The sequence below is a fragment of the Saccopteryx bilineata genome, chromosome 2 (assembly GCF_036850765.1).
Source record: "Saccopteryx bilineata isolate mSacBil1 chromosome 2, mSacBil1_pri_phased_curated, whole genome shotgun sequence".
Classification (NCBI taxonomy): Eukaryota; Metazoa; Chordata; class Mammalia; order Chiroptera; family Emballonuridae; genus Saccopteryx; species Saccopteryx bilineata.
In genome coordinates, this window is record NC_089491.1 from 71,687,127 (window position 1) to 71,702,613 (window position 15,487).

The window sequence follows — 15,487 nt, forward strand, 5'->3', positions numbered from 1 at the left end:
TGTTGTGACACCTTAGTTGTTCATTGATTGCTTTTTCATATGTGCCTTGACTGTGGGCCTTCAGCAGACTGAGTAAACCCCTGCTTGAGTCAGTGACCTTGGGTTCAAGCTGGTGAATTTTTTTTGCTCAAGCCAGATGAGCCTGCACTCAAGCTGGAAACCCCGGGGTCTCGAACCTGGGTCCTTCCGCATCCCAGTCCGACGCTCTATCCACTGCGCCACCACCTGGTCAGGCAATACATGAAATATTTTAATAACACATGGTCAGCTATGACATTTTGGAATTCTGAAAGTAGGTAAAAGGAAGAGGTAAAATAAATGATTAGTTTGCATGCTTTATATTTTTAGCTCTTGAAGTAACAAACTTGAATTATAGATAATCATCACCCTATGAACTCTTTGGCACTTAAAGTTAACTCAATACAGGGGGTCCTCGAGTTATGACACAGTTCCATTTCTACAACAGTGATATAACTTTAGTGTAAGTTGAAACAAAACCTAGTCTAACACAAATAGAGCACTTGTGTGCTTAACAGTCCAAAATGGTATAGGTAAGCGTAAAGGGGGACACTAACTCTCTCATTTTGTATGCCACATTACTGGCCATTCTTCCACTGCGTGCAAACAAACTAGTTTGCCCATGCAATCTGTAAGTACAATGCTAATGGAGTAAGCCGAAACACTCACATCTCGATTTTTTTCTTGTCTGTCATTTTCTTTGCTTATTGAGTAGGCAGAGTATTTTTAAATAAATAAGTATAGTTCTTAAATGACAGAAATGTCTATTTTAAAGCAGCTATCATTACATTAAATTTACCCTGGGACATATGCTAAAAATGGAAGCTGGTGTCTCAATGTGCTTCTGGTCCTCTGAAAAACATTTTTTTTCTAACTCAACAGTCTATGAAGATCATCATAAATCCTTACAGCAGTAATCCAGAAACTGCTAATGATCACATTCTTGCATGTTGTAGAAGACGTGCAGGGTCAGCAAGAACAACTAATGATGAGCACTAGGAAGACAGAAATCATGGCCTGCCTTCACAAGAGGATCTTTACATGCAGACAATGGTTTTCAAGCTTGAAAGTTGTCAAGAAGCTCTATTGCCACATATTCCAAATGATACACTGATTAAAAAAGGTCAGTATGTCTTTTGGGAAGTTGACAGTCATGATATAGTAACTATGCAAAGCTGCAAGTCTCTGGAGTCGTATTTGTGTCTAATCTATATGGTCACAGGAAATATAACTGCCAGGAATGCCATATTCATCATCTTGAGTAGTTTTATCAGCACTACCTGATGTCGCACTCAAAAGAAAAATCACCAAAAATTTGCTTGGCCATTCAATCATGAATCCTTTTGAAATGTGCTTGGGGCAAATTCTGTGCCTGGCAATCAAAATATAAAAATGAAAATAAGATATTGATTTTGCCTTCATTGTGCTGAAAAAGAAAAAAAGAATAGAGAAAAAAACAGGTACAGAAAATATTACAATATAGTGTAAAAATTGCTTAGATAGAAATATTGTAAAATAAAATAAAATAAAATATTAGGAAAGTGCTAAGTTGGCCTGGGAAAGTCTCTATTAAAACTACAACTGTAACCTGTGAATAAGAAGTTTCAGGAGATCTCATTAAGGATGCTTATTTATGCATGAGAAAAATAATTAAATGTTACATTTCTAATTTTATAATTTATTTATATTAACAACTCCTGTATTAAAATTTCTCAGTTATGATTCTAGCTTTATTGCTTTTCTACTAAATTACATAAATAAAACTCATTTCTTCATTAATTTGTAGACCACACAATTATTTATCTTAAGTATGTCACATATGATTGCCTTTTCTAGGATCTGGCAAGGCTTGAAATTAGATTTTCTGACTCCAGATACTGAGTTCTCCACCTCTCACCACATGCTAGAATCATGTGGGAAGCTTTTGAGGCCTGGATCCTACAAAGATTTCCCTTTAAGTGGTCTGGGAACAGCCTGGGTGTGGAAGTTCTTTAAATACTCCAGGTCTTCCTGACATACAGCCTGGGCAGAGAACTGTCTCTGCTCCATGTTACGACTTAGGTGCAATTAAATGATGCTAAGAATTGTGAAGAGAAAAAGAAAAGGAATTTGGATGACGTCAGAGTAATGGCTGGGTAGGAAGCGATACCGATAAATCTCCCCCAAAACTTAACAAGATCTTCAACCAGAAACAGAAAAACCTATACTTGGAGCCTCCAGATGCTTCGCAATACATCCAAAGGTATGGTTGAGTGAAAAATTGGCTAATATATAAACAAACCCTGAAGGAAATAGGGAGTAAGAAATGCTCTGCCTTCCTCACTAACCTAAACAGGGCGGCTTTCCTGGTAACTGTGAATATAGAAACTGAGGCAGGCAAAGGGGGTGAATAGATCCAGGCCGCGGCACAAACAGCCGAATCAGGCTGTGGCACGGAGATCCAAGCCGAGGAAAAACGGATCCTGTGGCAACCCGGGCAATACAAGCTAACACTCGCGCCAAACCCAAACAAAGAAAGACAAGCGGAGCGGCCATTTTACCCGGTCTCCTGGTCTGCGTGTGCGCAGTTAGTGGACGAGAGATTTCTTCCTAGGCCCCGGGAGTGGGTGCCCGTGTTGCCCCACGGAGAGGCAGGGTCAGAGGCCTTTCTGTGGGCCAAGGGCAGAGTCTCTGGGCAGCCCCAGCGCCCTGGGAAAGCCACGCACGGGAGGGAGTGAGAACTAATTCCAATGGTGGAGATTTTCCGTGCTGGAGGGGGTTTCACTCAGAGGGAAACGCGGCCGGCCTCATATCCTCATTTCTGTGCGCAGAAAGTGAATGAGAGATTCCTCCGAGTGCCTCGGCAGTGCGTGCCCGTGTTATCGCACAGAGGGGCAGAGTCAGGGGCCTTTGTGTGGGTAAAGCGGAATCTCGGGCCACCCCAGCGCCTTGCAAATGCCGCGCACGGGGACGGAGTGAGACTCAATTCCAACGCTGCAACTTTTCCCTGCGGTTGGGGGTTTCACTCAGAGCGTGAGACTGCCGGCCGGATATCCTGGTCGCAGACAGTGAGTGAGAGTTTCCTCCAAGTGCCCCGGAAGAGGGTGCCCGCCTGTGTTACCGGACAGAGTGGCAGAGCCAGAGGTGTTTGAGTGGGCGGAAACCCCGCCTGATTATGCTAGCAGCTCTGACTGACTGAGCCTTACACAGAGCCCTATGCTGAGTGAAAATAAAGTGGGGAGTTGCCAGCTCTTTGAGCCTCTTACTATCCAGGCAGAGGCAGCAGCAACCCCATAGCTGGATTATCAGGCTAATAATTGAGGAAGGAAAGACTAGGAGAAAGGCTCCAGGAACACGAACTCTCTCACTGTCGGAGCCTATAAATGCTAATGAGCCTTGACTCCCAACGAGACTAAAGCACAATACATGACATTGCCATAGAGACTTATCAACTGCAAACCTCTACCTGAGCGTGCCAAAGGGGCAGAACCCGGGGTACAGAGTCACCGACCAGGAAGAGGGAGAGAAAAGAAAAAGCAAGAAGATAACCTCTCAAAATCAAGAATAATCTGCAGACTTTATAACCTATCCCATTTTATTATATTTCTTTATTTGTTTCTCTTATCTTCATTCTTGATACTTTTTTCCTCCTCCAATTTGGCCGATTAACTCTCTGCCAGTCTTCTTCTTTCCTCTCCTTGAACTACACTACCCATAAGTGTTACATCTCCCATTATCTTTTCTCTTCTCCTCCTTTCTCTCTATGAGGGTTGCAGTCCAAAACCCTTAACTATCTCTCTCCTTTCTTTTTTCTTCTTTTAGTGGTTCCCTCTTTTTTTCTCTCTCTCTCTCTCTTTTCTCCCTCTATATTAGTTTCTTCCTTTCTCCTTTACATCTCCTCTCATTCAAACCTCAATAACAAACAAATTATTTATCTGGGACTCAAACTTATGTTTGTGGCATTTTGGGGGGGTTTTACTTCACCTTTTTAACTCACTAGCAGTGCTCCCATCCCTGGCTCTCCATATTATCTAGTTCTTGTTCCACTAAATACAATAGTAATTTTTTAATTTGTCCCCCCATTTTTCCGTTTTCCTCTTATTCCTCTCATCATAACTCTTAGAAAACCAACACCTAAGAGCTAATTATTTTATTCTTGACCCAAATTTTTTCCTTATTTGCTTTTTGTGGGTCCATACGCTCTTTTTTTTTTCTTTTCTCCTTTTTTTTTTTTTTTTTTTGCCCCTTTATTACTTTTCCACAATTCAGGCCCTCCATCACAGGCATTGTTTGTTATAATTCACAGTTCACCACAAGATTTTCTCAAGAAAGAGGGGAGAGGAGAGGAGAGGTAAAAAGGAGGGGGGGAATAATTTCCTTTTTTTAAAAATTTTTATTTTATTTTATTTTTCTTTATTTCATTATTAATTTTTTTTAAAAAAAACAACTCTTTTCAATTTTTTATTTTTTTATTATTTTTTTAAACTTTTTATTCTTTATTAAATCTCATTAATACTATCAACAAAACCACCCTCAGATGCCATTAAGGAAGAGAAAATCAAATATCATGGATACAAAAGAAAGAGAGGTAACACAGCTAGATGAGGAAAAATCTATGGAGAAAAAATTTAATATATTGAAAACCTTGGAGCTAAATGACAGAGAATTCAAGATAGAAATCCTAAATATCCTCTGAGATATACAAGACAACACAGAAAGGCAATTGAGGGAGCTCAGAAAACAACTCAATGAACACAAAGAATATATGTCCAAGGAAATTGAAACTATAAAAACAAATCAAACAGAGATGAAAAACTCAATTCACGAGCTGAAAAACGAAGTAACAAGCTTAGCTAATAGAACAGGTCAGATAGAAGAGAGGATTAGTGAAATAGAAGACAAGCAACTTGAGGCACAACAGAGAGAAGAAGAAAGAGACTTAAAAATAAAAAAAAATGAGATAGCCCTACAAGAATTATCTGACTCCATCAAAAAGAATAACATAAGAATAATAGGTATATCAGAGGGAGAAGAGAGAGAAAATGGAATGGAGAACATACTCAAACAAATAATAGATGAGAACTTCCCAAGCCTGTGGAAAGAACTAAAGCCTCAAATTCAAGAAGCAAACAGAACTCCGAGTTTTCTTAACCCCAACAAACCTACTCCAAGGCATATCATAATGAAATTGGCACAAACCAACAGCAAAGAAAAAATTCTCAAGGCAGCCAGGGAAAAGAAGAATACAACATATAAAGGAAGGCCCATTAGATTATCATCAGATTTCTCAGCAGAAACTCTACAAGCTAGAAGAGAGTGGACCCCAATATTTAAAGTCCTGAAAGAGAGGAACTTTCAGCCATGAATACTATACCCATCAAAGCTATCCTTCAAATATGAAGGAGAAATAAAAACATTCACAGATACAGAAAAGATGAGGGAATTTATCATCAGAAAACCCCCACTCCAGGAATTACTAAAGGGGGTTCTCCAATCAGATACAAAGTACAAAAAAAAACAGAGCCACAAGTAAAAGCTCCAAGAAGAACACAATAAAACCAAATTTAAACTGTGACAACAACAAAAAGAAAGAGGGGGAGAAGATGGAGATTAACAGTAGCAAAGGACGATGGAGTTCAAAAGTACTCACAAAATAGTTCACTACAATGAACAGGGTAGGGACCCTTTTAATTACTCAAAGGTAACCACCATTGAAAAAACCATCACAGAAGCACATGAGATAAAAAAAATAGCAACAGAGGAAAGATGTATGGAATACAACCAAATAAAAACAAAAGATAGAAAAATGAAAGAGAAAGATCAAACAAGATACAAAACTAACAGAAAGCAAGATATAAAATGACAATAGGGAACTCACAAGTATCAATAATTAAACTAAATGTAAACAGATTAAACTCACCAATAAAAAGGCACAGAGTAGCAGAATGGATTAAAAAAGAAAATCCAACTGTATGCTGCCTACAGGAAACTCATCTAAGTAACAAGGATAAAAACAAATTCAAAGTGAAAGGCTAGAAAACAATACTCCAAGCAAATAACATCCAAAAAAAAGCAGGTGTAGCAATACTCATATCGGACAATGCTGACTACAAGACAGGAAAAGTACTCAGAGACAAAAATGGCCATTTCATAATGGCTAAGGGGACACTGAATCAAGAAGACATAACAATTCTTAATATATATGCACCAAACCAAGGAGCACCAAAATATATAAGACAGCTACTTATTGATCTTAAAACAAAAACTGACAAAAATACAATCATACTTGGAGACCTCAATACACCGCTGACGGCTCTAGATCGGTCATCCAAACAGAGAATCAACAAAGACATAGTGGCCTTAAACAAAACACTAGAGCACCTGGATATGATAGACATCTACAGGACATTTCATCCCAAAGTGACTGAGTATACATTTTTCTCCAGTGTACATGGATCATTCTCAAGAATTGACCATATGTTGGGCCACAAAAACAACATCAGCAAATTCAGAAAAATTGAAATTGTACCAAGCATATTTTCTGATCATAAAGCCTTGAAACTAGAATTCAACTGCAAAAAAGAGGGAAAAAATCCCATAAAAATGTGGAAACTAAACAACATACTTTTACAAAATGAATGGGTCAAAGAAGAAATAAGTGCAGAGATCAAAAGATATATACAGACTAATGAAAATGACAATACGACATATCAGAATCTATGGGATGCAGCAAAAGCAGTGATAAGAGGGAAGTTCATATCGCTTCAGGCATATATGAACAAACAAGAGAGAGCCCAAGTGAACCACTTAACTTCACACCTTAAGGAACTAGAAAAAGAAGAACAAAGACAATCCAAAACCAGCCGAAGAAAGGAGATAACAAAAATCAGAGCAGAAATAAATGAATTAGAGAACAGAAAAACTATAGAAAAAATTAATAGAACAAGGAGCTGGTTCTTTGAAAAGATCAACAAAATTGACAAACCCTTGGCAAGACTTACCAAGGAAAAAAGAGAAAGAACTCATATAAACAAAATCCAAAATGAAAGAGGAGAAATCACCACGGACACCATAGATATACAAAGAATTATTGTAGAATATTATGAAAAACTTTATGCCACTAAATTCAACAACCTAGAAGAAATGGATAAATTCCTAGAAAAATACAACCTTCCTAGACTGAGTCAAGAAGAAGCAGAAAGCCTAAACAGACCTATCAGTAGAGAAGAAATAGAAAAAAATATTAAAAACCTCCCCAAAAATAAAAGTCCAGGCCCTGACGGCTATACCAGTGAATTTTATCAAACATTCAAAGAAGACTTGGTTCCTATTCTACTCCAAGTCTTCCAAAACATTGAAGAAGATGCAGTACTTCCAAACACATTTTATGAGACCAACATAACCCTCATACCAAAACCAGGCAAGGATGGCACAAAAAAAGAAAACTACAGACCAATATCTCTAATGAATACAGATGCTAAAATACTAAACAAAATACTAGCAAATCGAATACAACAACATATTAAAAAAATAATACATCATGATCAAGTAGGATTCATCCCAGAATCTCAAGGATGGTTCAACATACGTAAAACGGTTAACGTAATACACCATATCAACAAAACAAAGAACAAAAACCACGTGATCTTATCAATAGACGCAGAAAAGGCTTTCGATAAAATACAACACAATTTTATGTTGAAGACTCTCAACAAAATGGGTATAGAAAGAAAATATTTCAACATGATAAAGACCATATATGATAAACCATCAGCTAACATCATATTAAATGGCACTAAACTGAAGGCTTTGCCCCTTAAATCAGGAACAAGACAGGGTTGTCCACTCTCTCCACTCCTATTTAATGTGGTACTAGAGGTTCTAGCCAGAGCAATCAGACAAGACAAAGAAATAAAAGGCATCCATATCGGAAAAGAAGAAGTAAAGGTATCACTTTTTGCAGATGATATGATCCTATACATCGAAACCCCCAAAGAATCCACAAAAAGACTACTAGAAACAATAAGCCAATACAGTAAGGTCGCAGGATACAAAATTAACATACAGAAGTCAATAGCCTTTCTATATGCCAACAATGAAACAACTGAGAAGGAACTCAAAAGAATAATCCCCTTCACGATTGCAACAACAAAAATAAAATACTTAGGAATAAACATAACAAAGAATGTAAAGGACTTATATAATGAAAACTATAAACCATTGTTAAGGGAAATCGAAAAAGATATAATGAGATGGAAGAATATACCTTGTTCTTGGCTAGGAAGAATAAATATAATCAAGATGGCTATATTACCCAAAGCAATATACAAATTTAATGCAATTCCCATCAAACTTCCAATGACGTTTTTTAAAGAAATAGAGCAAAAAATCATCAGATTTATATGGAACTATAAAAAACCCCGAATAGCCAAAGCAATCCTAAAGAAAAAGAATGAAGCTGGGGGCATTACAATACCTGACTTCAAACTATATTATAGGGCCACGACAATCAAAACAGCATGGTATTGTCAGAAAAATAGACACTCAGACCAATGGAACAGAATAGAAAGTCCAGAAATAAAACCACATATATATAGTCAAATAATTTTTGATAAAGGGGCCAACAGCACACAATGGAGAAAAGAAAGCCTCTTCAATAAATGGTGCTGGGAAAACTGGAAAGCCACATGCAAAAGAATAAAACTGGACTACAGTCTCTCCCCCTGTACAAAAATTAACTCAAAATGGATCAAAGATCTAAACATAAGACCTGAAACAATTAAGTACATAGAAGAAGACATAGGTACTCAACTCATGGACCTGGGTTTTAAAGAGCATTTTATGAATTTGACTCCAATGGCAAGAGAAGTGAAGGCAAAAATTAATGAATGGGACTACATCAGACTAAGAAGTTTTTGCTCAGCAAGAGAAACTGATAACAAAATAAACAGAAAGCCAACTAAATGGGAAATGATATTTTCAAACAACAGCTCAGATAAGGGCCTAATATCCAAAATATACAAAGAACTCATAAAACTCAACAACAAACAAACAAACAATCCAATAAAAAAATGGGAAGAGGATATGAATAGACACTTCTCCCAGGAAGTAATACAAATGGCCAACAGATATATGAAAAGATGCTCATCTTCTTTAGCTATTAGAGAAATGCAAATCAAAACGGCAATGAGATACCACCTCACACCTGTTCGATTAGCTTTTATTAGCAAGACAGGTAATAGCAAATGTTATAGAGGCTGTGGAGAAAAAGGAACCCTCATACACTGTTGGTGGGAATGTAAAGTAGTACAACCATTATGGAAGAAAGTATGGTGGTTCCTCAAAAAACTGAAAATAGAACTACCTTATGACCCAGCAATCCCTCTACTGGGTATATATCCCAAAAACTCAGAAACATTGATACGTAAAGACACATGCAGCCCCATGTTTATTGCAGCATTGTTCACAGTGGCCAGGACATGGAAACAACCAAAAAGCCCATCAATAGATGACTGGATAAAGAAGATGTGGCACATATACACTATGGAATACTACTCAGCCATAATAAATGATAACATCAGAACATTTACAGCAAAATGGTGGGATCTTGATAACATGATACGAAGCGAAATAAGTAAATCAGAAAAAACCAGGAACTGTATTATTCCATACGTAGGTGGGACATAATAGTGAAACTAAGAGACATTGATAAGAGTGTGGTGGTTAACGGGGGGTAGGGGGGAATGGGAGAGGGATAGGTGGTGGGGAGGGGCAAAAAGAAACAAGATAGAAGGTGACAGAGGACAATCTTACTTTGGGTGGTGGGTATGCAACATAATTGAACGACAAGATAACCTGGACTTGTTATCTTTGAATATATGTATCCTGATTTATTGATGTCACTCCATTAAAAAAATAAAATTATTAAAAAAAAAAAAAAGAAAAGGAATTAGGCAATAACATTGCAAGAAAAATAAACATTTATATTTGTGATATAGTTTCTATTCCCTATGAGTAGGTTAGTAAGCTTCTTTTAGAATTCGAGGAGCTGATTCTTATATGTGGAAACCTAGAAATACAAAAACAATAACCAGAGACAAAGAAAACTATAGCACTTATACTCTGTGAATTTGAGACTTACTGTATATCTGTTTTTATCCCAGGGTTTTTATACTCACACAGGATACACATAGAGATGAATGCATAAAAGAAAGTTCAGAAATAGATTTGCACATATGTGGCTGTTTTTTTTTTTAGTTCCAAGGCAATCAATGGCGAAAGGAAAATCTTTTCACAAATAGTGCTGAAACAATTGAATATCTAAAAGAAAAAATAAAATGAACACCTACCCTTTCCTCACCCCATACATAAAAATTAACACAAAATGGATGGAGAGTCTGCAAGTAAAAACATAGTAGAGAATCTATGTGACTTGGTCCAGGCAAAGATTTCTTAAATAAGGCAAAAAAGCATAAGTTATAAAAGAAAAAAAATTGAGTACGTATTACAAATTTTTTTTAAATTACTCTGTAAAGACCTCATTTAGAAAGGAAAAGGCAAGTCACAGTCTGAGAGAAAATATTTAAAATATATATAATTGACAAAGGATTTATATCTGAAATATATAAAAACTATTATAACCCAATCATCAGAAATGTACATATTTGAACAGACATTTCATAAAAGAATTTGAGCAATTCGCTAAGTGATATGTGACACAGTTTATCAGGCAAATGGAAATTGAAAACACAGCAATATACTACTATACTCCATGAGAATGGCTAAAATTAAAAAGCTAACAATACTTAGTACTATTGACAATATGGAATAACTTGAACTTATGCATGGCCAATGTGACTGTCAAGTAGTACAACACATTGAAAAAGTAAAAAACCCTGGAAGTTATCATTTGATCCAAGATATTTATCCAAGAGACATGGACACATAATTAAATCAAGTTAATAAAATAAGACAGACTTTGATGACAGACGATAAAAATAGATACAAAGATATATAAATAGGTGAATGGCTGATTGAGAGTCAAAGTTTCAGATTTTATAAATCAAAATAGTGTTTTAAAGACAATTTTGACAAAAAGTAAGCTGACCAACATTTTCTAAGATTAAACCAGAGGATTGCATTTGAATTATAAACTGCTATTATGTCATCAAAAGTAACGTACTGAATCCAAGAGGCAAGTCAGAAATCGAACAAGTAACTAGAAGCCACATAATATGCAGGTGCTTAAAAATAAATGTTAGGTGTCTTGGAATACACAGTATCTGTTGATTCAGGCAAGAGACAAGGTCAGAAACAAGGTCTGAGGTCAAAGAGAAGTTGGTCTTAAATGAGAACAAGAAAACCTTGAAAGGAAAAAATAAAATACTTTAGATTGGAGACACATATTTCTGTCTGTCTGGGAAAGAAATATCTGATGTGTCCAGCTCAATGTTTAATGTACCCAGAGAAAGGGCAAATATAGACCCGTGATCAGGGTAAAAAGTGAGGACTGAATGATAAAAAAGATGAACTGTAGCAAGATCCTATTTATTCAGAGGCAAGAAGAAAAAATGAGAATAGAGAAAAATAACAGATTGAGCTAAAACAGATTAAATTGGAATAACTAGTAAATTGAAATGGTAGGGTAAATTGGAATTTACAGTAGTCTCTCTATCATGGGGGCTAGGTTCCAGAACCCCCTGTGACAGGTGGAAATCCATGAAATAGCAACCTTATATTTATTGTATTATTTATATAGATTTTAAGGATTTATAAACCCTCCCCACACTCTTATAAACCTTTCCCACACTGTTATTAACCTTTCCCACACTCTTATAAACACTTCCTATGTTCTTAAACACTTTCTAGACTCTTAAACCTACTTTATTTTAACAACATATAAAATTCTATATGGGTACTCACCAGTGAATACTAATATGTTTTAATTAATACTTTTTATATTTTTATATTGTTTTCAACCTTTTATGCTAGAAAATAATTTTACCGCAAAAATTATTAAAATAATAAATATATAAAAATACCCATATACCACAAAATCCCGCAATAAAAATCCGTGATAAAAATTAGATATATACAATTTAAAAATTCATGATACAGTGAGACTGCAAAAAGTGAAACGCAATATAGCAAGGAACGACTGTAACTCTAGAAACCATAATCACAGAGGTCAGAACCAAATTTTGCTTTTAATGTAAACAGCAATAACACAAGCAAGGCCCTACAAGAGAGTATGTGAGCCTTTCTTTATCCAAAGAGATTTAAATGCCTGTGTTTCTGACAGACTAGCCAATCACAAACTACAAACAATACCCATGTGACAGCAACTGCACCTAATCCTTTTCCAGGGAAGTTCCCTACTGTTAGAGCCTTTGCATCTATTATAAAAACAATGAGAATTCTTAAAAAAATTTTAGACTCTGATATAAAGAAAAAATAATATTACTGAAAGCAGAAAGAGCATATGTGGAAGCTTATGCTGGAGTGAGAATTCCAAAGTAGTCCATCTTTTCAAATCTCAGCCCAAATTTCTTTATACAATACCTGAATGTTTATTTTCCTTGCTCCAAAGACTATGGATTTTAAAAATAAAAATTCAATTGTCCTACATAAAGAATATGATATCATTACCACCTAATAGAGGTAAACTTAACAATTAATGGCTACCATGGGAATTTTTATAAATTAATTAGTTGAACTGTGGAAGTTTTAATTATATAAAGGCAATAGTTTGGAAAGACAATTAGTAAGGAGGGCTAGTGAAAAGAAAGGTAGTAAAACTGAATAGAAATAGAGAAAAACATTGGAAAGTGACAGAGAAAAATTGCATAAAACTTTTTTTTCACATTTTTCTGATTCAAAAGTGTGTGTTGCCTGACCAGCGGTGGCGCAGTAGACAGAGCATTGAACTGGGATGCAGAGGACCCAGGTTTGAGACCCCGAGCTCTCTAGCTTGAGAGCAGGCTCATCTGGTTTGAACAAAAGCTCACCAGCTTTGACCCAAGGTCTCTAGGGTTACTTGGTCTGCTGTAGTCCCACAGTCAAGGCACATATGAGAAAGCAATCAATGAACAACTAAGGTGTTGCAATGAAAAACTAATAATTGATTCTTCTCATCTCTCTTTGTTCTTGTCTGTCTGTCCCTATCTATCCCTCTCTTTCTCTCTCTAAAAAATAAAAAAAGTGTGTGGTGAGAGGAATAGGGAGGTATTTTGCTCTCCTTCCTGCATTATATGGCCATAAATAGGTCAAAGTACTGGACACCAGGAATAGGTTAGTTATAATTCAATAATTGAAACTCATTGTAGATTAAATGAACTTCAGTAGATTGTTTGGTGGGACCTCAGTACCCATTATAACATTCCTGTGTTTTTATGTGATAACATATAACTTGGAAAGGTACAGAATGATAACATACTTCAATTATTAGTAGTGGGCCCCTACCTAGCCTTCAAAATTATATAGTTAATTGAGTTGTGGTCTATAACTCTCCATGTTTGTAAGCTTTTATTATTTTGAGATGAGGCTAAGACATGCCATAACTTAAAGCAGAAACTGAATCTAAAAAAATAGGAACAAAGAACATGTTATTGCTGATCTGAGGTAACTCCGAGAGAGTCACCTGGAGAATAATTTTTGTGAGCTTGAATATCATCAGTGAGTCTTGTATTCTAGGAATTCACTGGTACCAACAAAAGTTTAGAGATGGAGATGTAATGACCTAATTTTAGTTTAAGTCTAATGTGTAATCTAAGTATGTTTTGGGTGAAAATTAGATAATCAGATTTGATATTAAGAGTATTAAAAGAACAATAGCTGAGGCCTTGGCCGGTTGTTTTAGTGGATGAAGCTTTGGCCCAGTGTTCAATCATCCTGGGTTTGATTGCTGGTTAGGGTACACATGAGAGGTGACCATCTGTTTCTCTCCCCCTACTCTCTCTTCTTCTCCACAGCCAAAGGCTTGGTTGTTCTAAGTGGTGACCCAACCAGTGAGGATAGCTTGGCTGATTCGAGCATTGGCCCCAGATGGGGTTGTCGGGTAGATCTTGGTCAAGTTGCATGGGAAGTCTGTCTCTCTATCTCATCTTCTCTCACTTAAAAAATATACATATACTTGAAATATACTTATACTTTGGTAGAATTTTCAAATCTAGTGGCCATTTACCTAAAATCGACAACTATGTAATTTTTGTATTTAGAAGTTTTCTATAGGTTCATAATCCCATTCTATCAGTACTGTTTTTGTGAAACATTCCCAATTATATTCCAAGCGGTGAGAATGACATTACTCAAAACATTACTGTGTCCTCTATTTCTGAAAATTGTGGTGGTTTGACATTTTATAGTATGAGAAATGTATTACAAGAAATAGCATTAAGCTGTTTTCTGTTTATGGCTAAAATTCATATTGCAGAGAGTAGTTAAGCTTTAAAAAATCCTCCAAAACAGGAATCTCTAAGGTGAAAGCTATCAGGCTTATCATACAAACAAAGATAGATAGAAGCCTGGGGAAAGGGAAGAAAAGAATATGTTGAAGGAAGTCAAATTATCTGGCAGGCCAAAAAATGTCCTTAAAGTTTTAGAATAAGATTTTAGGCCCTATATTGAGATACAATACTTTTATAATAGAAATAGTAAGCTATACATTTAACTTCCTATTAAAATCTTTAAAATTGAATTACATATAGCATCAACCAGCCCAGAATCAGGAGTAAATTTCATCTAGAACTACTTGCTGGGTAAGTCTTGAAATTACCATGACATTAAAGTGTTGTTTAACACTTTTACCAAACTGATTAATTCTTTACTAATTTATGTTTCAAAATCAGACAGCTTTTATCACAATATAATTATTCAAAAAGTAGGGTTATGAATCAAAATATCATTCAGCCCATAAATTAGGGAGAGGTAAAACAATATGCCAGTGTTAAATTGATGAACAGCAACAGCAGGAATTATCTGTGGGGATCAATACTACTTGCTATAAGCCTTGATGCTATAAATATTTGTTGTTACAGATGCTAACCATTTTTGGATTACCTTTGTTTAATCCCAAACCCAGATTATGAAAATCTGGTAAGGCCTACAGCTTTTATTTAATCATTATATTTAGCATGGCATATTAAAATGAAAATTGATTAACTATTATCATTTATGTTCACAAAAGAGATATCTACACTTTATAAGGAAAGAAATTGTTATTCATAGACACTTAACATAAATAAAGTTACACATTTATGTCATATATCAATTATTATGATATAAAAAAGAAAAATTTTATCTATTTATAAGTACATATAATATACACATTAACATATATATAACACATTTGTATATAATATAAACATATTATACACATGTGATTAAATCAAAAAATATATATTATTTTATTAGATACTATATTAATTGTTGATTCAAGATCATTAAAAAATCACAAAAGTGAAAAATTTCTTAGAAGATATCACAAATTACA